Below are 27,075 nucleotides of genomic sequence, written 5' to 3'. Positions count from 1 at the left end.
TTATCCCTCTATTATTGATTTTTAGCTTCATTTTATTGTTGTTGGAGAAGATACATTATATGATTTCAATATTTTTAAAATTTATTGAGGCTTGTTTTATTGCCTAATATATATATTTGAGGGTAATGTGTATTCTGTTTTTGTTGGATGAAGTGTTTCACATATGTCTCTGAGGTATAGTTGGGGTAGAATAGCATTCAAATCTTTTATTTCCTCATTGAACTTCTGTCTTGATTGGTCTTTCCATTTTTTAAAGTGTTAAAATCTCCAATGTTAACATAGAACCATCTATTTCTCCCTTCAAATCTGACAGCATTATCTTCATATATTTTGGGGCTCTACTGTTAGGTGCATAAATATCTATAATTGTTATATTTTCTTGGTGAGTTGACCCCTTTATCAGTATAATGGCTACTTTGTCCCTAGTAACAGACCTAAAGTCTATTTTATCTGATGTTAGTGTAGCTATCCACACTCTCTTTTAGTTAGTAATTGTATGATATATTTTTTTCATCCTTTTACTTTCAACCTACTTATGTCTTTGAATTTAAGGTGAGTCTCTCTTAAACAGCATATAGTTGGCTCACCCTTTTCTATCTATTCTTCCAATCTCTGCCTTTTGCCTGGAGACTTTAATCCATTTACATTTAATGCAGGACTTCATAAATTTTATACCTTGAATATCCCTGAGTTCTTTTATTAATGTCTACATTCATATTTATTTGATTTTTTTATACTGTAAAATGTTTAGTGCCTTCTCATTTCTATTATATTTCTCATATATTTTCCTTGTGATTACCATAGGGATAAAATTTAATATACTAAATATATAATGATTATTATGTGATTTGATGTAAACTTGGCTACAATAGCATACACAAACACTGTTCCTATATTCCTCCATTCCCCAACTATATTTTGAACTTGTCACAAATTATTTCTGTACATTACATTGTACCTAATGTACATACCATAGATTTATCATTATTTTTCATTCGTTTGCAGTTTAGCAGCTGTAGGGAGTAAGAAGTTAAGTTCCATACCAAAAAGTAAAATACAATATTATTGGCATTTATAATTATCTAAATGGTTACCTCTACTGGCAGTCTTTATTTTTTTATGCCATTTTGATCCAGGGTTTAGGGTCATTTCTTTTCAGTCTGAAGAACTCCTTTCAACATCGCTTGTAGGGCAGCTTTAGTGGTTATTAACTCCTTCAGCTTCTGTTTGTCTGGGAATATCTTAAGCCTTCCCTCATTTTTTAGAGAAAGTCTTGCTGAATGTATATTTCTGGATTGGCTATTGTTGTTTTTTTTTTTTTTTCTTTTTTTAGTTGGCAGATGTTAACCCACTGCCTTCTTACCTCCAGCGTTTCTGATAAGAAATCAGCAGCTTACCAAATTGTTATTCCCTTATACATAACATGCTGCTTTTCTCTTCAAACTTTCAGAACCATCTCCTTGCTCTTTGAATCAACAGCTTTATCAGCATGTGATGGGACATGTTTTTCTTAAATTTTATCCTACTGAGTGTTCTCTGGCTTTTTGGATGTGCATATTCATGACTTTTGCTAAGTTTGGGAACTTTTCTGTCATTGTTTTTTTTTTTTTTAATATTCCCTCTGTCCCTTTCTCTCTTTCTTCTCTTTCTGGGATGCCCATAATGTGTCTATTAGTATGTGTGATGGCATCTCAGAGATCTCTTAGGTTAGTTTTGTTTTTTATGATTCTTTTTATTTCTTTCAGTTTCTCAGCCTGCCTTATTTCAATTGTCTTGCCTTTGAGTTTGATGATTCTTTTCTGCCATCTCAAATCTGCTATTGAAAACCTCTTGGGAATTTTCCATTTTTGATATTGTGGACTTCATACCAGTAGTTCTTTGTGATTCCATTTAAAAATTTCTATCTGTTTATTGAGATTCTCATATTGTTCATTCATTGTTTTCTTGATATTCCTCAGTTCTTTCTCTGTATTTTCCTTTATCTCCTTGAGGATGTTGAGGAATATTTTTTGAAAGTCTTTGTCTGGTATGGCCACAGTCAAGTCTTTTTCACTGATGTTTTCTGGATTTTTATCCTCTTCCTTTGGATGAACCATCATTTTCAGTGTCTTTGTTTGGCTTGTAATCTTTCATTGGACTCTGGTATATTTTAATATTTTTAAATGGTAAAATTGGGACTTATTCCCTGAGATATCTACTTCTTGAGTTTGCAACTGGCTGGTGCTATGAAAGAAACGTTCTTGAGGGTCAGGAGCTAATAAAACTAGGCAAATCTAAGCAAAAAACATCTTTCACTGTCTTTGTAAGGTGTCTTTGTGTTGGCTGGTACTCTCCTTCAGAGTTCAACCCCCTTATCATGAAGGTCAACCCTAAGCAAATGCAAAGGGCAGGGTCCTCTTGATCTTTACTGGGCTTGGGTCTATTCCTGGGCTTGTGCTTGCCAATGGCCTTAGGAGCTCCCCTGTTTATGGGAGTTTGAATACCCCCTCTATTTCCCAGGAAACATCTCTTCTTCTCAGGGTCTTCCACTGCAGGAATTAAAGCCAGTAAGCCTGTGACTCAACTATTTCTTATGCTGCTTTCATTATCTCAAGATGCTTTTGCTTGGAGGGCAGATTCTGGGAAGGGGATAGGCTGGAAATTTGTCAGACTGTCTCACTGGGGACAATGCCAGGGATCAACAAGGGGAATGTTGATTGGCTCCAGACTGCCCTAGGGAAGAGAGGCGGTGGGGGGGGGGGGGGGGGGTGCAGGAAGATGCCAACAGCTTCTTCCAAGCCTCTCCAAAGTTTTGCTTTCTTCATTTGGTACCTACTCAGCCAATATAGCCTTTTAGCTGTCCTCTGCAGCTCTGCAGAAGCATGTCATCTTTAAGTCTCCTAGGTCACCTTTATCCTGGTTGGATTGGAACAATGGCCATCCTCAGAGCTGGGCCCCCAGTAAAATGAAGTAGCTAATCAAAAGCTGTGGTCAGCAATTGGTCCCAGCCCACATTATTCACCACCTGATCTTGGTGAAGTAGATTTTTATGTCCTTCTCCTGGTATTGGCAAGCTACAGAGGCACCAGACCCTACTGCTTCTTACTCCATGAGGGAGGAGAGTGGGAGATGGGCACTGAAAAATGATGCATGAAGAGAGCAATGTACTGGTATTTACTGTAATTTACTTGCCCTCCTCCTGCTCTTCTCTAGATGCTGTACAGTGTTCTACTGGACTCCCAAGTTTCAAAATAATTGAGTTAGACAGTTCTTGTTTGTTTAATCATTGCTCTGGTGGAAGGATTGATTCCTGGAGTTTCCTACTCTGCCATCTTTCCACAATTCCTCTCTGGCTAGAATTGTCAAGTAAAATTAGGTTGTTGGTGACTTGGCACTGCTGTGTCACAGTTGCCGCATTGGCCACATTTGCTACAGGTGTGAAGCCCGGATGACAGGTTAACTGAGCTTCAAAGCATCAATGGGAGGACAGACTGACTGATGAGATGCTGCAGTTCCACAGACCTTCACTTATCGCTCAGCAGCCTGCTCCAGAGCCCAAGTCTGATGGCATTCTGGTGATGACTTTCAAGATTTTTCTTCTTTTTGCAGAACTTACGGTCAAAGTTCCTGTGGGGTTATATTTTTCCTGTAAATTACTCCTTTTTCAAAGTCTCATATTAATGTCCCCTGAAAACAGCACCTTTTATGCAACCATTGTCACAGTAGTTGGGCTTCATGTGGTACTGGCAATTTTTGTCTTCATGGTATAGAAGGAGGGCTTGCCTCAGTGGTGGAAAAGCAAACATGATTAAAGCAGCTTCTTCTTTAGAGCTGCAAACATGGGGGTGGAGGAGTACTTAAAGGGTTTTTTTTTTCCTCTTCATATTAATTTTTTTTAAGGGGAAGGGTGGATGGCTAGGGGAATTCAGTATTTACTGCATTTGAGACTTCAATAAAAATGGGGTGGGAAGGGTGGGCTGAAATTTTTTGACCACCTATTATGTGCCAAGTGCTTATTCTTTTAGGGACCTAACATTTTTGGCTGAGGATCATGTTGGACTGATGTAAATAATAATACCAAATTAAGCAGCTAGGATGAAAGTAACACTAATTAGGAGTGAAACTTAATTATTTTCTACTAAAAGATATGTTGTGACGTAATCTTTGTGGCCTGCCTCCAGCAACGATATTCAGAGTACAGCCTCACTGATGCTACTCAGAGATGTGGATGTGCTGTTACTGCTTTCCAACTCTGCCTACTATGTGGCCTATTATAATGATGAAGTTGATAAAGTAAGCCAATATCAACGATTAAGTCTGGAAGACCTGGAAAAAATAGAAATAGGTCCTGAGCCCACTCTTTTTTGGTAAATCAAAGTTCTCCTGCAAGCGATTGCACTACAGACATAAAGAAGCAAGTGGCTATTTCCACACACTGAGACCTATGATACTTAATCCTGAAGAGGACAGAAAAGATACCCTTCAGTGCATTGCAGAGATGTTGCAGATCACCAAGCAAGCCATGGAATTGGATATACCTATAATTGAGAAAAAACTTCAGAGGAAGATCAGTAAACCTCATGGAGATATCATTGGTATTAGATCTCTGAACCAAGGCTCATTGGCCCAAGGGAAGAATTTTCTCATGAGCAAATTTTCTTCTCTAAATCAAAAAGTAAAACAGACCAAATCGAACATAACCATTGGCAATCTACAAGAGCGAGGAAACTTTACAAAACCTGAAATGAAAGGTAACTTTCTGAAACCAAACTTAAAAGTAAATCTTTGGAAATCAGATAGTAGTCTTGAAACCATGGAAAACACAGGTATTATGGATAGTAAGGACCAGGCAGAGTCTGAAGGGAAAATATTTTCAGATAATGACTCATACCACTCTGATGAAGTCCTTAGTAAATTCCAAATGTGATGAAGACAGGCAGCTAGTTAATTCTTTAGAGCATGTAGGGCTAGTAGACTATGTTCTTCCTATTTGTGGTATTGTTGCTTCAGCACCTCGATTCAGCAGTCAATCCCAGTCTGTAAACAGCACTGAAGTTAGCATTCACATTCCTTCTCAGAGTAGTATGTATCATGAAAATGAACTTGGAAAAGACCATGAGTCTCCTTTGAAGAAAAGTCTGTCTGCTGACAGTGTACACATACTGACTAGCTTCACCAAGCCTGTGGATATTTACTGCTAGAGATTTGTACAAGATGTGCAAAGCAAAATGATCCACCCTTCAGAGACCAGGTCTGTTTCTCAGTAGGCTACTGAGGAAAGAAATCAAATGACCAATCAAGTTTCTAGTGAAGACACCCAATCTGAAAAAGTAAGACAGACATCTTCTTGACCCTCTCAATTAGATGTGTCTTTTTCTGTGACAGGCCCACAGTTTTTGTCTATTGAACCAGTACATTCAGTCATATCTCCAAAGAGCCCAAACTCTGGATCCAGTATGCTTGAACTTGAGACAGGGCTTCATGTAACCTCTTCTCTTTCAGAAAGCAGTAGCAGCAGAGCTCTCTCTCCCTTTGCAAAGATTCGAAGTTCCATGGTCTAGGTTGCTAATATTACCCAGACTGGATTAACTCATGTAATCATGTAGTGGCAGAAGTTCAAAAGAGTCCTGCAGAACCTGAAGTAGTTAATGAAGTCCAGCAAAATGAACTTAAAAATATGTTTACACAATGCCAGATCTGAATAATTCAGATTTAGATTTTAACCACAAAGAATCCTTACAGGTGGCTTTTATTTAATCCAAAAGGTTTCCCATATTATCCTCTTATAATTGTACTATCTTTGCATATAGGTATCAAAAATTCTTATTATTTTTATTGGAAAATGTTTTAAAGGGAGTCTGATCCTGAGTAGATATTCAAAGTTGAGAGCCAAGACCACAGAAGTGTATCATCCGAGAATGTGTAGGCTGAGTAGCTTATACACTACAAAGCTATTGAAAATAAATCGGAATAATTCACTTTGAACCACTACTTAAACCTTTTTGGAGTGAGGTGGGTGGGCACAGTGTTTGCAGGATGGCCATGGACACATGGAGAGGAAAAGCATTTTTCATCATTTGTTCATTTTTGTGTGGAGTGCCTCCACAAGGTAAATGCTATTCCGTTTTAGTGACTTTAGTATGGAAATCATTTGAACATAAGAAAAAAACCTTGGTTCATTTTAGTGGCTTAACTATTCCTTATGAAGTTAATTGAGAGTTGACAGTATAGTCAAGAAACGTGCCCATGTGATCCTAATTTTTCTTTTCAACTTGAACAAATTTAAACACTCTACTGTCTTGTATACCCACAGTCTGGAAGCATTAAGACTCACCAGTCATAACGTAGTACATTGGATCTGTATACCAACACCATTAAATTTAATCCTGCTGTTTTCAGGAAGGTAAGAATATATGTATATTGACACTACTAATTATAGAAGGAAATCTTCAAATTCTTTAAAAAATTTTTTCTAGGAAGGCATTTGACATCTTGTATAGACTATCACAATTATAGAAGATTTAGTCTGAAGCACAGTTGTGTTAAAGCTGGTTTTATGGCTACATTCTGACCACAAAGAACCAGTGCTTATTCTGTGAAATCCATGCAGTCAGAAAGATGCACGTTGTATTCTAAACAAGTGTTGGTTTGACTCTTCGAGACTTACGCTATTGAAGCAATTCTCAGCTGAACATTATGGCTGTTGTAACTTTGATAAGCACTTCCACTTTTGTTATTTATTAGTGGTATCTTTCTTCTAAGTGTCAAATCTTGTGGCTTTAAAATAAAATACCATTGCAATTAAAAAAAATTAGCTTGTTAACTTTCTATCTAAACCTAAGTGCATCTTCAAGTGAAGATTAAGTTAGAGGTTAATGAAACTATGGTATAAGAGTAATATATAGCATAGAATATACTTTAAATAGAGTTAAATAGTAAAAGTAGATCTCTGAGACATAGAATTGAAGTTTTTTTAAAAAAAGTAATTATAGACAAGTTTCTGTATGTCATGTAAAAACAATTTCAAACAAAAATACAAAATGTGCAATAATTGCATTATTTTCCATGGAGTGTGTGGTGGCTTAGAATTTTATAATTTAGGAAAAAAATACATGCTTAATCCTAATCCTTTTCTGTATATGTGAATCCATTGTTAATCGGACCTTTTGATGAGGTTGCTTCAGTTAAATTGTGGCACAACAAAATCAGGATAGATCTTAATCTTATTACTGAAAGCCTTCTAGAGAAGACTACAGAAAAGGAAGCTGGAGGGAACAGTCAGAAGCTGGGAATCAGTGGACCCCAAAAGAGAAAGGAGAAGATGCTGCCATATGCATTGCCATGAGACAGAAACATCAGGGACCCAGGATTGCTGGCAGCCAGCTCTAAAACCCTACTCCCGGGAGAAAGCATTGCCTTGCTGATGCCTTGATTTTGGACTTCCCCTAGCCTCAAAACCATGAACCAATACATTCCCGTTGTTAAGTAATGGTGTTTGTTTTAGCAACCAGGAAACTTAAACATATGGGTATTTATATTTAAGAGTACAATCCATAGCAAAAGTTCTGGAATGATCCATCTCAAACTTGTAACCACAGTTACCTTTCTGGGAATAGAAGGAGTCTAGGATTGGGAAATGGTCAGAGGGTCTATTGTTTTTTCATTCACACTCCTTTGCATGCATGCATGGTTTTCCTCTCCATAAACAACCACTTTGCAACCAAAATGTTCTCTGATCTGCTTAGGGAACTGTGTAAGAGGGTGGAAAAAATCCCTGATAGTGCCGTCTACAATGTACAAATAAAACCTATATGCAAAACAGAAATGTGGTATGTGGCTGCTTTGTTTTTTAAAAACATTGAGATTCTTTAATGATTTCCTTTTGCAATTTCTACTAAAATTTTATTAATGTAAAATGTGTTTATATTTTTATAACATTTTAAGCTAAGTCCCTAAGATAAGAGTAATTTGGTAAACCATAAAATTGAGCTAAATTCAATAAACTAAAGCAAAAGAAATCATTAAATTCTCTCCAGGGCAATGCCTGTTTTCAAGCTTCTGGTTAAGTGTCTATAAAAAGAGCAACAAGATACTTAGTTGTCTCTTTATTACTATTACTTTCGCATTGACTTACAGGGTAATTTCAGATATGCTTTATTTTCAGTTTGGATTCATTTTTTTATTGGCTTTAACTCCAAACAAAAGCATTTTAATTTTCCCTGATCACTAACTCCCAACTTCCAAGCCTGTGTCAAACAGTCAATTATCTATAAACAAACTCTAAAACACACTAGCAGAGCCTTCCTTAAAGGGATTTCGGGATTTTGTTATACAATCTTAGAGTTGGTGAACGTTAATGATAAAAGGAACACGGGTTCTACCCGCTTTTTATTTTAATTTAAAAATTTATCTTATCTGTCTCCTGTTCTTAGAGCAAACTGAAATAGAGCAGTGTGGTGCCTTACCACTGCCGTAGGGCAGATTCTGGACACCAATATCCAGCTGAAGTTGTTCTTATGCTTTCCTGCCTTGGGTATTATTTTGAGTAAAGCAAATTATTTGGGGTTATATACACTGGATTTTGACATTTTTACATTGACACCACATTAATTTTCTCAGGGAGCCTCCGGGTTTCATACCTTTACTATATTGATCACAAAAGAATAACATCACTTCTCCTTTGTACAAAAATCAGATTTCATTTTATGAAGGTACCTGACTTGTGATAAAAGTAGTTTTCAATGTTTCTTCATAAATTACATCCGACTTCATAGCAAATACTAACAAAGAGGAAATCAAAATTGACAATGTTGATTTTCATGGATATGAAAGAATATTCTTGCAGGAAAGTGATTCAAAGTTTCTATGTTCATTATAGTTATAAAACTCTAGGAGAACCAAGAGACAGCAACATCACACAAAACAATTTTTTCCTTATCATTATTTAGTGTATAAGATCTATGTGCATGTGCTTTAAAACCCCTGTGAGCACTCAGCCAGGGAATTGTTTTCAGAGATTAGACAGTCAGATTTGTTAGGTATCTATTTATTACACATTTCTTTCTTAAAAATAAAGTTTATGATTTTGATTTTTCTATGATTAAAGGAGTTATGATATGCTTTTTAGAGGATTTGGGAAAATGAGGAAAAAATAAATGTCACTCTCATGAGCTGAATACTTTGTATGTACCAGGTACTGCAATACATTATCTGTTTTATTCTTTACAATAACTTTATGAAGTAATTATTTTTATTGTAATTCTTCTGGATAGAAAATTGAAGCTGATTAAAGAAAGAAGAAATGAAAGGACCTGTCTGAAGTCACAGGGTGGGTAAATAGAGGCAGCAAGACTTGAAATCTAATCTTAGGTCCAAAGTTTTTTTGTCTTATATCATGTATTTGTGCAGAATTTGTCAGTATCAGAGCACAGAGAAAATTGAAAGTCTCTTTGCCCAATATCACCTACATGGGAGAGATTATTACTGCACTCCAATCTAGCACTTGTTGATAGTCTAACATTTTTCAGTCCTCATCTCTTAATTGAGCTCTCCGTGAGGTTTGATGCTGTTTACCTTTCTGCTTGAAATACTCTCATCTCCTGGCTTCCATGGCATCTCTGTTGTTTACTTCCTACTTCTCTGGTCCATCCTCCCTTCTCTCCATTACAAGCTGATCTTCCTCCATCTACATTAAACAAGCTGATCTTCCTCCATCTACATTAAACACCAAAGCTCTTTGAGGCTCAGTCCTAGAATCTCTTCTCTTTTCAATCCATACTCTTATCATTCATAGCCATTGTTTCAGTTTCCACTATACACATATGTCTACCCAGGACCTTTTCTTGACACTCCAAATCCTTATATTCAAAGCCATATTTAATACCTTCAGTTGAATGCCTGAGTGACAACTCAGAAATCAATGTCTCAAAGAAAACTGATTATCTCCCATATCCAAACTCAGTCTCCTTCTATGCTTTAATAAATTGGTGAGCAGCAATTTCATTCCATTCAGTTACACAAGCCAAGAAGACTGGAATCACCTTTGATGCCTACCTGTTATTTCCCTACCCACGGCCTCCCAATATCCAATTCATACCAAGACCCACCCAGATCAACTCCTTTTTTTCCCCTACACCTGCTATCTTTATCTAATCCATCATCAAGTACCCCAAGTACCTCCATTGCCTCCTAACTGCTTTCCCAACATTTTCTTAATCCATGTTCCATATGGTAGCCAGAATCTTCTTTTCATACTTCTGTGGCTTGCTATTATCTTAGGTAAAGTCCTAAATCTGCATTATTGTCCCACAAAACCCAGCAAGAGCTTACCTTTCGGTGGGGGACTGGGGTTCATCTTGTACTCCTCTCTCCTCTTTCTTTCTGCACTTTACCTCCTTGGATTTAGTTTCTAGAAGGCATGCTTCCTTTAGGCAAAGGGACTTTGTAGTTAATTTCCCGTTACCTGGAATATCCCATTCTTCCCCAAAATGTACACCCACATGCACAGTACATGTTACACACTTTCTTTTATTTAAATCTTACCATTTATAACTAGCTCAATAGACACTTCCTCTGGAAAACCTTTTATCATTGCACTTCTTTGCCTCTGGCAAGTTTATTTGTTACATACTCCCAAGGAAATATGCACTGTTCCTTCAGGACATGTATTTCAGTTTATAAGTACAATTTGATTACTGTGACTATCTGTTTAATGCCCATTTCCTGCATGAAGCAGGGGGCTGGGTCCCCAGAGCCTACTACAGAACAAGACATTGTAGGTACTCAGTAAACACAAATAAATGAATCAATCACTGCTTTAAAGAGAAGCCAACATGACAGCAAGGGAGAAAAGTACAGCACTAAAAATGAAAAGGTAAATTGTTTCCAAAAACCATTATTTTAAATAACTAATCTCCCATTTTTTATTTTAATTGCACTAATTGGCACCATGATCTATCAAAATGTCTATGTTGGAGGTTAAGAAATCCTCCCCAATTTTTCCCCTACATTAGCTGGTCTTGCTGAATTTACTTCCAATATGCAGCCTGGATTCCTTCACTTCTTTTCTCACTGATATCACTGAAACCACCTATTTCTGAGTCATTACCATCACTTGCTCAGATGCCTGCAATGAACTCTTAAAGTTTTTTCACTTTAGCCTTTTTTCTCCTAATATTATTCCTCTTCTCAGATACTAGAATGATTAGTGAAAGTGAGCAAACCAGATCACTTCAATCCTCTGTTTATAACCCATTAATATTTTTAAAAAATTCTTTTTCAACACTGTTACTCTTTTTCATGTCATCATTTATTCCCTTTATCATTTACCATTATGCCTAATTGTGTACTTGGTTATCTTCTGTCCTGCTGTAACAGAACGTAATGCTGGCAAGCACCTGCTATTGCACCTACATGCCCCAGGCACATGGTAAGTGCTAAAAACTATTGTTAAATTACTGAATAATGCTATTATTTATTTTGCCGAAATTGTCTCTAAGGAAATATTTTAAGAGTTTGCTTTTTTGTGTAAAGTCAGAGGCCCTTTTTACCCAGAGCTTCAAAAAGTGGAGAAAGCTCAAGAAGGGGCTAAGACATGACTTCTAGTGATTAGGTCCCATCACAGTGCTTCCTACACCTGAATAAAATATAGTTAACAATACATGACTTTATGAAAAAAGAGCTAATGCAGTTCCAATTTCTTATTCTCTCTAGTCCTCCAGCTAAGTGTGACTAACAAGGCAGAGGGTAATAATCTTCATTATCTCTTTCTCTTTTCAAAATTGTTCACAGAGTGCCGCAAATGAAAAGGGGCCCACTGGTGCCTGGGATGGAGGGACAAAGTGGTGCTTTTTTTATTTATGCTAATTAAGTAGGTTGCAGACTCAGGACCTAGCAATATCCTTCATTGAGATGCTGAGTACTGGGACTTAATTATATGTTTCTGGTCTAAAGTTGTCATTATTAAGATCTGAGCAGGGGATAAGTATGGAGGGGATTCTGCTCTCAGTGCTTCTGGAGTCTAGCCTGACATATCTCCTGGAAAGATAAGAACCAGTTATGAGAAGATATGTTGAATGAAATAGTGGTGTCTCACTACCTAGTGGCCCAAATTGAGCACACAAAAGGACACTATTTTTTAAAACAAAATTACGTTAAAACCTCTGAATGTAGTAATACTATATCCTTTCTCCTGCTGTTGAACAACTTTTCTCTGCTTTAGTATATTCCTTAGTCATATGAAGCAGTTTCCACTCTTGCCTTCAACTGGTATAAGAACTTCCTAAATCAATCTGCTCAGCGCACGTGAAAGAACAACTGCATTAAGAATCAAATTTCTCACGGGCTTTAACAGAACCCATCAATAGCGTGTGTTAGGGGAAAAAAAAAATCTATAAACCTATTTTTTTTCCCCAAACAGAAAACAAACCATTGATTTTTCACAATCAAATTTTAACATTGTAAAGGTTCTTTTCTTCCTCAAATATCCGTCTCTTGCCATTCTCTGCATGGCAGATACGCACATGTGCTGATTTTATGCAACTACAGCTGACACTAGAGAGCTCTCCACAGAAACAGAGCAAACAAATGTAAGCAGCATAAAATATTTAGATCATAGAAACATTAGGCACGGTTTTGGTGCTGGCCATGATTATGCGTAGTGGAAGGACCTTGTAGGTAACAGCAAGAAGCTGATAATCCTCCCAAGGTCCTTACAGAAAAGAGAGACAAACTACAGCTCAGAATACAGGGCTAGACAATTGCCACATTGGGGAGGCAGGAAAGGCAGCCACCATTTATGTGTATCAGATGCATACACATTGTAATCTGAACCCTGGCACTGTAGTTATGTGTGTTTGTGTATGTTGTATTTTTTCCCCAAGGATAATTGCTCAGTGTTCATTTTTGTCTCTGATTAGTGAAGTCTCTGCATATTTACCTTAGAAAATGTGCAGCAACTCTTTCCTTAAAAGCTGCTGGGACAGTTTGCCAAACCCCATCCAACATTCCTGTTGACCCTAAAAAATACCCAGAGCTTCATCTGAGATCTTATAAAAGTTGCATGTACTAAGTTTACTTCTCAGAAACCTAAAAACTTCAGATGGTTCCTTGGCCAGATAGGTCCTGAAACCCTGAGGTTCCAGGCTGTTTAAGAACATCAGCCAGTTCCACCCACCCCCATCCCATATTGTCAACACCTCTTTTCAACATGAGAAAAGTTAGAATTGGCATAACTGAAATATCCCTACAAAGTAGGAGAAGGACAAAGGTGAAAGAGGAGTTAGAACAGAGAAGGTAGTAGTTAACAAATGAGTATGACTACTTAACCATTATATTGATATTTCTTTTTTAGTCTTTAGTGTCTTAGAGCAGCTACAAGGAAAAACCTGAAATTGTGGGACTATAACCCATACCAAATGTTGAAATCTGTCCTATTACTACTTGTGAAAATGTACTTTGACATTTATTGCTTTTTTGTATATATGTTGTATTTCACAATAAAAACTGTTCAAAAAAAAAAAAAAAAAGCTGGTGGGAGACACACATTTGGTTCAAAATTTTATTCCCAGTGAGAGCTATAGTCAGTTGCTAATTACATGAGGAGTGATCACTGAGGATGTGACGAGGTTGGGAGGGGCACACAGGGAGACTGGAGAAGGAGATGAGAACATTATAAAAGGTGCCAATCGCCCATTCATAGTCTCTCTGACACTTATCCCACACCACTACCTCTAACAGTTTTTCATCAATCTTAACAACTGTCCTATCATCATATTACCTTTAAAAGTTTTGGTGATTGTAAAAAATGGGAAAGTCAAACACTTATTTGGTCTTTTTTGTGTGTGTCACACTTCAGGGTAATCAAACGTTTGTTGAGATAAAGATAAAGTTATTCTGGGTAGACAAATTCCAGCTAAAAAAGGAATGAGGAACAACAGAATTTGAATATTACTATTTAGCATCCCCTAAGGAAACAGCGAACCCAGGAAATAATGATCAAGGACTTCTAAAACCAGAAGGGAAAACACTATGGAGAATTTTATAACTTGATGAATTAGATTGATAACACAATAACTCAATGATTAATTTTAACAAAAACAGTGAATACTGGACTGTTCGTTAATGCTGCCACAATGCAATATATCAGACATGGAATGGCTTTTAAAAAGGGAATTTATTAAGTTACAACTTTGCAGTTCAAAGGTCATAGTCCAAATTAAGGCATCCAGAGAAGGTTCCTTGTCTCAAGGAAGGCTGATGTCTGTCACATGGGAAGGCTACAAGGCTGGCATCTGCTGGTCCTTGTTCCTGGTTCTGTTGTTTCCAGCTTCTGATGGCAGTGGTTTCCTATCTAAGCCTCTGTAGGCCTTTACTTAGCTCCTCTAGGATACAACTTTGGGTTCAGGCTTGTTTAGCATCTCATGGAAGGCACGTGGCAACATCTGTTTGGCTCTGCAGTTCCAAACGTATGTGTCTATGTGTTTGCTCTCTCTGTTGGCACTCCAAGCATCTTCAAATGTCTGTGTCTCTATCAGCTCTGAAGCAACTGTTTTCTAAGCATCTGGGCTTCTTCCAAAATGCTTCCCCTCTTAAAGGACTCCAGAAAACTAATCAAGACCCACCTTGAATGAGTGGAGTCACATCTTCATCTAATCAAAAGGTCACAATTGGGTGTATCACATCTCCATGGAAACAAACCAATCAAAGTATCCACCCTAAACAGTAGGTCTGCTCCCACAAGAAAGGATTAGAAAAGAAAAATGGCCTTTTGGGAATACATGGACATTATGTATCTCCTAATGTAAAGCAATAAGAAATACACAAACTATCTTCAAAATAAATAAAAAACTTGAACCTAAATCTAATGAGGCCTCTAGTCTCAAGAGAAGTTTAAGAGAAATACAAGGGATAAAAAAGCATGTTAAATGACACCATAGTGATGCAAGCAACAAAAGTCAAGAATGAGAGAGAATACACAGGACAATAAAGAGCTTGAAAAAGAGAGGGGCTGGTGGTGGGGATGATGAGGGGGTTATAGATTAATAAACATTTAAATAATATATTAAAAAATTGCAATGTGTGGAGATATTGATTTTTGTACTATGTTGAACAAATCAACTCATTTATGAGAGAATTGGAGATATTTGCACCCTGGCTGCTTATTTGCAATAGTGGTATCTTGGTTATATCTGAAAAATGAACAAGTGGTATTTGGGTTATCACACAGAGACAAACACTGAAATGTTCATGGATTGACTGATGTCTGCATTTGCTTTTAAATGATCCCTTGTGGGGAGGGAGGAGGTATAGATGAAACAAGATCGGCCATGCTTTGAAAATTATTGAAGCTGGATAACGAGTGCATGGGGTTCATTATACCACTCCCTGCTTTTATGATTAAAATTATTTAATCATAAAATTATTTATGAATGGTTTAAACTAACAGATTACATTACAAGTTCCCAATTATAATGTACAGATAATTTGCTTCATGCTAATATTTATAACCATCAATTCAGAAGATTGCGCTATTAAAGGCTTCCTAATTCTGGCTTTTAAAATTGTTCTTTATTTTTATTTGTTTATTTATTTTTTAATTTGAAACCATTTTGAACATAACAGAAGTTTGCATATAGAGAACAAGTAACTAACTTTTTTTTTACACCAAACCATTTGGGAGTAAAGTTTCCAATCCAATGTGCCTTTCCCGTTTAAGGGGAGTATTTCTTACACTATTCCATTACGCAAGGACATTCTTTCTTACATAGCACATATTCATAAAAGTCAGGAAGTTAGCACAGATTCATCAATACATTCTAATTCTCACTCCACTAAAGTTTTGCCAATTGTCTCCAAATGTCTCTTATAGTAAAAGAACCCTGTTGGCATGTGTCTTTAACTCCTTCGGTCTAAAATAGTTCGTTAGTTCTTTCTTGACTTTCATGATCTTGACATTTTTGAGGATTATAAGTTAGTTATTTTGTTAAATACTCTTCTGTTTGGATTTGTCTGATATTTTATCTTGATGAGATTCAGGTCTGCCAGTTTGGCAGGAATAACACAGAAGTGATGTTCTGCTATTCTTATTGAATCCTACCAGGTAGCACACAATTTTGATTTGTCTCATCACTGGCCACTTGGATTGCTAAGTTAAGGTAGTATCTGCTAGGATTCTCTATTGTAAAGTAATTCTTTAAAATCAATAAACAGTTTAGAGGAAGGCATTTTGAAACACTATAACTATTCTGTTCCTCATTAATCTTTAAATTTAGTAATTTATTTATATTGATATAGACTCATGTGTTTCCATTTTATTCAGTTTATTATAATCCATCACTATCATTTGCTTTGTGGCTTATATTTTTCCAGATTTGTTGAGGGAAGCCACTTCAAGCTGACTCCTGAGTCTTCTTGGCATGTCCCAGTTATATTAGAGCTCATTCTTGCTTTTTCTTGCAAAATGAGATGCTTATGCCTACTTTGTACTTTCCTTGCCTTAACCTTAGAATCAGTCATTGCTTTAGGGAGTCTTACTTCCCTTTAGAAGAGAACAATATGTAGAAGCCAAAATCTGGGTGAAATGTGTGCATATTGCTGTTGGGGTGTCATTGCTTCCAGATGGAGAGAGGAAATACATGTATGTTCATGTGTATATTGATATATTCTACATATACATTAAAAAAGTTAGGATTATAGCATTATTTCTAATTCCAATCCTCAATGTACAGGATTCATTTTGTTTTTCTCCTTTTCCATATTTTTAACTCCTATAGTGGAAAACCTGGCTGTCATTATCCTTAATATGTTTACTTATTTGATAATGTCCCTGAATGTAAGCTGTCTCCCATCACTGCCACAACCCTCCTCCAGGTGATTTCCTCACCTACACAGGCTCTAACATCCCACCCCTACCTCCAGGCTGCTCTCCTCACTCCGTATGTCTACTCTATCATGTGGAAGCCTCTTCATCTCACTCTTGTTCTGCTTGGATCCTGATTCCCCATTCTGAGCCACCCTCTTACAGGGACACACTCCTCACCCTGCTTGAACCAGGCTGCCCCTTTGTGGGGACACAGTTCTCACTCTTCTTGGGTTCTGATGTCTTCTCATGGAACCACCCTCATGCACGGTCAGAGACCCTCCTCACTCGCCCACATCTCAGGCCACCTGGGCAAATGCTCTCACCTCTCTTACCACACCAAGCCACCCCTCCATGGGGATAAATCTCATCCCAATTGCACTCTGACCCTTGCCAGGTACATCCACCACCATGTGGGTGCCTCCTCCTGCCACTCAGTTCTGAGGCATTATACAGAACTAACCTCCTCCACCTCTAATCCAAGATGGACTTCTTTCTCCTTCTCTCAAGCTCTAACATCACATGTTGGCAGCCTTATACAGATGCCCTCCATAGCTGGCTCCATTCTGATACCCCACACAGGGCAGGTCCCCTAACTACATGGATGCCCTCCTCACCGACTTGGTATTGCTAAATTAAGTCTCTTTATTTTGAAATAATTGTACTTTCATATGAACAGTTGTAAGAAGTACTACAGAGAGTTTCTGTGTCCACTTCACCCAGTTTCCCTTAATGGTAATGCTTTCCAAAACTATACTATTACAGTCAGGAGATTGACACTAATGCTGACTTTATTCACATTTCCCAAGTTTTACGTTTTCCATGCACCTGTGTGTATGTGTATTTAGTTCTATTCAGTTTATCTCAAGTGTAGATTCAGGTATATACCACCATAATCAAGATATGGAGCAGTCCCTTTACTGCAAGAATTCCTCATGATGTCCTTTATAACCACACACCTCTTTGTCCCAAGCCACCTCATTCCAGTCCTTGGAAACCACTAATTTGCCACCCATTTCTGTAATTTTGTTATTTAAAGAATCTCATATAATAGAGTAATAAAACATGCAGCCCTTTAGGATTGGTTTTTATTATTCAGCCCAATTCTCTGGAGATTCATCCAAGTTGTTGTATGTATCGACAGTTTGTTTCTTTTAAATTGCTGGGTGGTATTCCAAAGTAAGGATGTTCCATGGTGTGTTTAATCATTCACATGTTGAAGGACATCTGGATGGTTTTTAGTTTTTCACTAATATAAATTAAACTGCTATAAGAATTTGCATACAAGCTTTTTGTGTGAACACTTGCTTGACGTTGGCACCCTGCATTGTTCTACATTCCTATACGGACATCTTCATCATCTTGTTTGAGAACTAACACCACACCAAGCTATTATGTCCTCCACAGCCCACCTTCCCATACTGCGCTGGTTTGAAAGGAAGTATGCCCTCTAAGAAAAGCCATGTTTTGATATAAATCCCATTTCTTAAAGGTAGAATAATCCTTATTCAATACTGTATATTTGAAACTGTAATGAGATCATCTCCCTGGTTGATGTGATTTAGTCAAGAATGATTGTTAAACTGGATTAGGGGATGACACGTCTCCACCCATTTGAGTGGGTCTTGATTGGTTTATTGGAGTCCTATAAAAGAGGAAACATTTTGGAGAAAGAGGTTCAGAGAGAGAACAGAGAATGCTGCAGCACTACGAAGCAGAGTCCACAAGCCAGCGACCTTTGGAGATGAAGAAGGAAAATGCCTCCCGGAGAGCTTCATGAAACCAGAAGCCAGGAGAGTAAGCTAGCAGATGACACCAAATTCGCCATGTGCCCGTCCAACTGAGAGGGAAGCCCTGACTATGTTCGCCACATCCCTTCTCACTTGAGAGGGAGACCCTGAACTTCATCAGCCTTCTTGAACCAAGGTATCTTTCCCTGGATGCCTGTGACTAGAAATTTCTATAGACTTGTTTTAATTGGGACATTTTCTTGGCCTTAGAACTATAAACTAGCAACTCATTAAATTCCCCTTTTAAAAGCCATTCTGTTTCTGGTATATTGCATTCTTGCAGCTAGCAAACTAGAACACATACCAAGCCTGGATGTCTTCATTTCTCTGCCCTACCTAACTGATTTAGGATGGACCAGTTCAAAGGAGAAATGAGAAAAAGCTTACAAGATTGTAAACATCATGGAAAAGCTGTTCTGGAGCAATGATTACTACTACTTCCATTGCTTCTCCCTTCTGTCATCTTCCTTGTGTTTCCAACACTTCCCAGAACAGTGACTAGAACCAAGTAGGCACTCAGTAAATATCTGCGAGTGAGGGAAGGGATGTTCGTGAATCTGGTTCCTCAACAGACAAGGTGGATACCTTTAGTCTAGTAATTGATGAATGTTAAATCCTCACATTAGGGGCGGGCCATGGTAGCTCAGCAGGCAGAGTTCTCACTTGCCAATGAAGTCATAAAGAGGGAATGGAAGGAAAGTTGGGAAAAGTCCTTAAAGAAGAACAAGTTAAATAGGGCAGCCTGGAATTAACGAACTGCTCCATCCTAGCTACTTTTGTCCAATGACTCTAAGTCACATTCTATGTGTGAATGTCTTCTGTAAACCCACAATGAATCATTCCCTTTCCAAGTGGGAAGGAAAGGAATTTGTGATTTACTTTATCTTCTCAGCAAAGCTTTCTCTAATTCTGGAATGAAGGTGATTCACTGGAAATCAAATTACTATTGAACAATTTTCTAAGGTATCAATTGGCTGAATAAGTAAGAATTTCCTAACCTCCTCTCCCCACCAAGTTTTAGTCCCACTATGACTTCCCGAGGCCATTTAGCTTTGGAAGGGTCAGGGTGGCTCAGATTATGTCAATTTCTCACGTTTTAAATTTCAGATCCTAGGCAGATCTCAATTTCTCAATGGTTTATAAGTAATTGGGTACTTAAATACAGTTTATTGTCTTTTCCCTTAAATACAGCTTACTGTCTTTTATATTTCAGTCAGCTTATGTCCTGCTTCTCATAGTGAAACAGCCTTGATAAATTGTCATAAATCCAGTTTCGTGTGTTTTTACTGATAGCTTTCAAAGAATCGGCCATTTGGCAAATTAATCCATAGCAAACAACTTTCATTTAATTGTGTAAGATGTAAGATGTTATATTACTGGAACCTGGATGAAGAGTATTATGGGACCTCTTTGTACTATAATTGCAACTCTTCTGTAAATCTAAAATTATCTGAAAATAACAAGTTAAAAAAAAATTAAATGCCAGAAACTTTGAGGGGAAAAAAAAATGCCTCCTTCTTATTAGTGAATTTTCTATTCTCCACCTCCTCAAACGCTGCTCTCTATTGGTGCTTCTCAACATATCCATGATGAAGAACAAGTGGGGTTTTGTTTGTTTGTTTTCCCAGTATTTCTCAGTCTTCTGCTGAGAAATACTTTTGTAAATAAAAGAAATATGTATTGCAAGGAAAATGAAATTTAAAAAACAAAGCAAAAAAAAAGATAAACAAAAACAAAGGCCAACAAGATATAAACCCCAATTTTATACTAGCTTCCACAGGTATAAAAACACAGTCAGATTGCTGTGAGAATTTCTCAGTAATTACTGTCAATTTTGCACCTGATTTGCTCATAGATCAGTAACAGCACAGTCTACAACCAGTCTGCAGACCCCAACTTGAGTGGTCCTAGTCTATACTGCCCCATCACAAACTTGATTATATACGGGTTTTTTATCATTGTCTATAACTTCATACACATGCATATGTCCGCAGGGACCTTAGATACTCTTTAAGATCAAGGACAATGTTTTCTACTTTAACTTTCCATAAAACATTCATCCTGACAGTGCTTAATACATTCATATTGACCAACAGAAAACAGCTTATCCTTTCCCTTTGATTTCCCCCTCCTTTTCTCCTCTATTGCATTTTATGTTTGAATATAATTCATTTTAAATCCTTTCGGGGAGGAGGCAGAAGTAACAAATTGGTGGCTTCTAGGCTGGATATGGACAATAAATGAGCTTTGTTTGCCCTGCATAATATTGTAAAGGTCAGCCTTTAACACATTAACAAAATGTGGCAAGCCCGTGCCCATGTTTGCATGTGCCAGCCAAGGGACAGCCTGGAGAGCTGCCCCCTCTAGAGAGAATGAATCCCTCTCGTTCTCTACTTGGCCTATCCACTTGTTTAAATTGCCTAAGTGGGACCTTTAGCCTTTTGAAATTGCAGCCACTCATCTAGATTAATAAATCCGAGGTCAATGAACCCCACAAAACAAAAATAAACTAAAGCACAATCAAAAGAGCCCCAACAGACCATTATAGGAGCTTTTATTTCTATAACAGCTTATTAGATACAAAACACTTTGCCACTTCATTTGAGCCTCATAAAACCAGGGGAAAGAATCTGGGTAGGAATAATTGTCCCCATTTACAGGTGGAATAAACTGGGGTCCAGAGGAGAATTAACATTCTTCAGACTCCACAGCAAGTAGCAAGTCAAATCAGGACTCCAAGTTAATTTGGAGCAGGATCCTGCACAGCCACTAATTTTAGTGGCTTTTTTTTTTTTTTCCCCTAAGTGTTTTCTGCCCTCACTGCAATGAAAACAAGACACTTTTTCTGTATTTTAAAAAACCTATTTTCATACTCATCTATTCAGTCTTTAGTGCAGATCTGTGATAAGGACAACTTCCTTGTCTTCATAGTAATAGATCTGTGTAAAAAAAAAAAATGTTCTCATCCACTGCTTTGCAGTACTGTTCCCCATTGCACAGACCCAACTCAACCCTTTACTCCCAAATCAAAGGCGCTCCACTGGGCCCAGCCCAAACTGGAGTGGTCCCAGGAATGCAGGAGGTCCTCAAAAGTACCCCACATCCTCACATTGCTGAGTCACCACCCAGAAAGTAACTGCTCCAACAACAGAAATGTCAGCTCCTGTCCGTGCCAAGCTCCAGTAGCTCTCTCAGAAGCACCAGGAGAGCCAAGGATGAGGAATGTGATCCTAAGCCTGACATCATAGTAAAAAAAAGCCTCCCTAAATTTCCATTAATGACACCCTGGAATAGGCCGGAAGGTACTAAATTGTGGGATCGTAACACCTGAACAACCAAACCACATTTGAGCCTAAAGGTAAACAAGGACTCTTGGCTTTGTGGTTCTCAGAGTCGTTCTAGCCACTGGTGAAGTCTGGCTGAGCACATTTTTAAAGTATGTGTCTAATAAAGTGGCTGCCAGTGACATGTGGTTATTCAAATTTAAATGAAATTAAGTTAAAAATTCTATTCCTGGACACATTTCAAGCACTCAGTAGCCACAAGGGGCTATATCACATAAGGTTGAGCCCGGGTCTGATACACAGAAAGAGGGCTTGAGCCGAGGGGCTGGCCTTTTTTTTGTTTTTTACATGGGCAGGAACTGGAAATCAAACCCGGGTCCTCTGGCATGGCAGGCGAGCATCCTTGCCTGCTGAGCCACCGTGGTCCGCCCAGGGGCAGGCCTTTTACGCTCCCCAAAGCGTGGTGGGTATACTTCCAGTAGGCAAGGACAACCACTGGGGCAGCTGTAAGCCATGAGCACAAACACTGCTGGTGGTGAAGGCCCCACCCATGAAGAGGATCTAGTAGGCTCTAACACCACCTGCCACACAAGGTAGCGGGTTGTATGATGTTGCTGAATAACAACCACTAAAAACATAAAGTCATGAATTCAAAATTTAACAGGTAAAATCATTCATCTACATCCTTATTAGCCAATCCTTCTCCCCTTGGAAGCTTTTCCGGGTCTTACATTGAGGGCAGGGGCTGTCACTCTTGTTGTATATTTTCTCTCCAGTGCTTGAACACAAATTAGGTATTCAGTAAGTATATACTAAATGAGCATTGACCTTAATAATTATCATGAGAAATGTCATCATTAGGGTGAACACATATTCCATTTTCCAGCTAGAGTCTACTTTATGCCAGTTTATATGTTTATTAATTATTATACTTTTTTAATCACAAAAGCATACTGTATCAATGAAGCTATTGTGTACTCCAGAAAAGCCATGTCCTTTAATCCTCATTCAGTATTGCTGGGTGGGAGCTTTTGGATTGGTTCCATGGAGATGTGACCCACCCAATTGTGTGGGTCAGTTTCCATTGAGTTGTGTCTCCACCCATTCAAGGTGGGGTTGCTTATTGGAGCCCTTTAAGAGGGAACAGTTTTGGAAAGAGCTGACACAGATGCCAACACTTGGGGAACAGAAACACAGATGTCTGGAGATGCTTGGAGCCCAGCAGACATCCTCATGAGATGCTAAGCAAACCAGAACCTGGAAAGAGTCAAGGGAAGCCAAGAGACGAAAGTCAGCCCGGAGAAGAAAAGAGAGGAACCCCCACAGGAACAGAGGCTGAAAGCAATGGAACCCAGGAGCAAGGGACCAGCAGATGCCAGCCATGTGACTACCCAGCTGACAGAGGTGTTCCTGACCCATCGGCCTTCCTTGAATTAAGGTATCTTTCTTTGGATGCCTTAATTTGGACATTTTTATAGGCTTAGAACTATAAACTTGTAACTTGGTAAATACCCTTTTTAAAAGCCATTCCATTTCTGATGTATTGCATTCTGGCAGCTTACAAATGAATGTACATACCAATTCATTTTATAAATTATATGATTACTATAAAGGAATTATAGACAAGATCCTAAAAGAGCAACGAGAATGAGTTCAGCCGCTACTTTAATTCACTCTTTTAGTGCATCAGTATGTTTGACATTTGATCCAATAGTATGAGTATTCCCCTTAGAGGAAAAACACCCCAATTTTATTTTCAAATCTTCTTATTAAAATTTTGGTTCAGCTATATAAATATCTTATTGGTTACAATCTTGTTTCTTTGGTATTGGGAGGAAGGAAATTTAAAAAACATTATAAACATTAATTATACTATCTATATAATTAGTAGTATCCACTTACAATTCAGTTGTATAGAAAAATGATCAGCTAATATTCCTAACTTCAGTGGCAGCAAAGCAAACTAAAAACTCAAACAGCCCTGAAATTATTGTCCTTATGCTAAACTCAAAGAGGGCAATACTACAAACTAAATAAGGTTTGTCTTGAGTGTGAATGGGGCTCATGCTGTGATCTTGCCCCATTCCCAAGAATAGTATATTTTGAAGGAAAAAACAATTATCCATTAGATATTTTGATCAGTTTATGATCTTCTCATTTCTCTATGAAAACGAGAACTTATTCTAAAGATAATATGAATCAGACTTGTCTCCTTTAATTATTTTTCTAAATCATCATTAAGATGGTTTGGTATATTACCACATGTTCTAGTTTGCTAGCTGCCGGAATGCAATATACCAGAAACAGAAAGGCTTTTAAAGGGGGGAATTTAATGAGTTGATAGTTTATAGTTCTAAGGCTGAGAAAATGTCCCAATTAAAACAAGTCTATAGAAATGTCCAATCAAAGGCATCCAGGGAAAGATACCTTGGTTCAAGAAGGCTGATGAAGTTCAGGATTTCTCTCTCAAGTGAGAAGACACATGACGAACACAGTCAGAGTTTGTCTCTCATCTGAAAAGGCACATGGTGAACATGGTCAGGGTTCCTCTCTCATCTGGAAGGGCACCTGGCAAACATGGCATCGTCTGCTAGCTCCTTCTCCTGGCTTCCTGTTTCATGAAGCTCCCCGGGAGGCATTTTCCTTCTTCATCTCCAAAGGTTGCTGGCTGGTGGACTCTGCTCCTCATTGCTAAGCCATTCTGCTCTGCTGTCTCTGAATTGCTCATTCTCCAAAATGTTTCCTCTTTTATAGGACTCCAAAAACTTATCAAGACCACCTAAATGGGTGGAGACATGTCGTCACCTAATCCAGCTTAACAACTACTCTTGATTAAATCACATCTCCAGGGAGATGATCTGATTACAGTTTCAAACATACAGTATTGAACAGGGATTATTCTGCCTTTGTGATATGGAATTTAGATTAAAACATGGCTTTTCTAGGGGACATACATCCTTTCAAACCAGCATACCACATCACCAACTTACATGTTTTTTTTTCACAACAGAGAAGAACTTCACCAGCATATACTTCAGTACTGAAGATGAAATTATGCTCATTTACTTCAAGAATCATTTGATGAGAGGGTAGTAGAATAGAATGATTTCATAAAAATTTTTCTTTCTCTCTGGGTTCCCCAATTTCCATAAGAGAAAGAGAAAGAAAAAACCACAAAACCCTTAGGTTTATAAAGAATTTAGGGAAAATAAAATATTGCACACAAAATAAAATTGTATCCAATTACAACCTTAGTATATGAAGTACATCCCACTTTCTAAAGAATTTCTATATAATAGATTCATATTAATCAACATTTTTAGACTTTGAGTTATTTAATTATAGTGGTTTCAATTTGAAGCCAGTTCATGTACTTTAACCTAAATTATCCGTAGGAGAGAGAAGAAATTGGCTGCCTTTTTCATTAAGAAGTGAACTTAATTCATACTCAACAGAGCACATCAATTTATCTCTGACAAAACTCTGAGTTATACTTTTGCCCAGCAAAGACATGTTTAACATTTGGCTATTAGAAGTATACTGAGGTCAGCATATTTCTCTGGTCTCATTTCCTTTCTGCCCTGTTGGCAAGTAGCTTGTTGAGAATAACAAGACAAACCAAAGGGACCAAAACATTTTAAGAAATGGAGAACTTTATACCCCTGCTTGTTCCTTTACTTTTTCTCTTGCTGCAATGTAAATTATCCAAAAAGTCATTTGGTGCAATATGATGATTTTCCTCCTTGATCCAAAGCTGTGCACCAAATGGAATGATAAAGCCCAGATCAGCTAGGCTGCATGCGGTTATCCAAATCTGATTTGCAATAATGGGCCTACATTATTTATCTCAAGTTGCATTCTTTAGTCACTATGACTGATAGTTTCTCCTCCTCAGTGAAATATCTTTTTCTTCTCATGCCACATAACAGGAAGGGTTAGAAAGGGGGGATAATATTATCAGGTTGTGGATTTTGATGTATAAATAATTCTCACTGGTATTAAGTAAATGTCTCTTTAGATCTATAATCTCCTTTATTAGAGATGAATTATACACTGATGGACTATGTCCATGTGTTCTTGTATCAGGTATAATTATTTTGGTTGTTAAGTGAAAGAAAGTCCAGTTATAGATCCTTACTGAAGGTATGACTTGATTCAGCGGTCCTGATGATGATAAACCTCTTGGCTTTGTTCTCCTCCATAATGGCATTACATTTATTTCATTGTTGCTTCCAGAAGCACCATAATCACATTTAGCGAGTTCTATATCCAGCAGAAAACTATGAGCTCTTACAGGTTTTCTGGTAAGAAACTAGGGATCGTTCCGACTGACCATACTCCCATCTATAAATCAATAACTGAGGGAAGTAGAATTCAATACTATGATAAAGAATGCCAGGCCTGAGTCCCACACCCACACTATGCTCATGGACCATGAGAGAGATAAAATGATCTTCCAAAGCAAAATCAGGTATTACTACAAAAATTGAGATGGACACCAGAGTAAAAAATAGTATATATGTATTGTGCTTCTGACTTGAGTAGAGTTACATTTTCTCCAATCCTTATCTATGCCTGTCTTAAAGCCTTCTTTGATAATACCAAAAATATCAGAAAGCATTGCTTGTAAAGGCTCCTATTAACTAAGGCATTGACATCTTCTGAATTAAATGAAGATGCTCTCTGGTAGTGATATATAAACCATTATCATTTTCTTGAGTTCATTTATTTGGTTATTATACACTCAAAATTCTGAGGGAATGAAGCAAATAAGTTCCAATAGATGTGAAAGAAGAAAAGTTTGAGATTATGATCATTTCAGGGTGTTGAGCAGGGTGTTGAGCAAAAGAAGTCATACTTTGGGGTGAGGACATTGAGAGAATGCAAGGAAGCTCAAGGATGTGAGAATAGAGTAGGAGGCACCCCAAAAAACTTTACCTGCACCACAAAACCCTGCTTCTCATTCACATAGCAATCTTGATTCAGTCTGCAATTGGAAGGCATGTGAAAAACCATTTTGAAGCTTGGAACTCCTCCACAAGATTTCTACCAAAGAGATAACCAATCTCTATTTTGGACACTACTAGGACTAAGCATTATCCAACACTAGGGTTGCCAAATAAAACACAGGACATCTAGCTAAATCTGAATTTCAAATAAATAA

At 37.7% G+C, this 27,075-nt stretch overlaps 1 pseudogene; it reads left to right on the top strand.

Annotated features, from left to right (window-relative positions):
- The first annotated feature begins 3,482 nt into the window (after positions 1–3,482).
- LOC143664322 (phosphatidylinositide phosphatase SAC2 pseudogene) lies at positions 3,483–5,695 on the top strand (annotated as a pseudogene).
- The last annotated feature ends 21,380 nt before the right edge of the window (positions 5,696–27,075 follow it).

This window comes from Tamandua tetradactyla, chromosome 20 (genome assembly GCF_023851605.1).
Source record: "Tamandua tetradactyla isolate mTamTet1 chromosome 20, mTamTet1.pri, whole genome shotgun sequence".
NCBI classification, from domain to species: Eukaryota; Metazoa; Chordata; class Mammalia; order Pilosa; family Myrmecophagidae; genus Tamandua; species Tamandua tetradactyla.
This window is presented reverse-complemented; position numbering and strand designations above follow the sequence as displayed.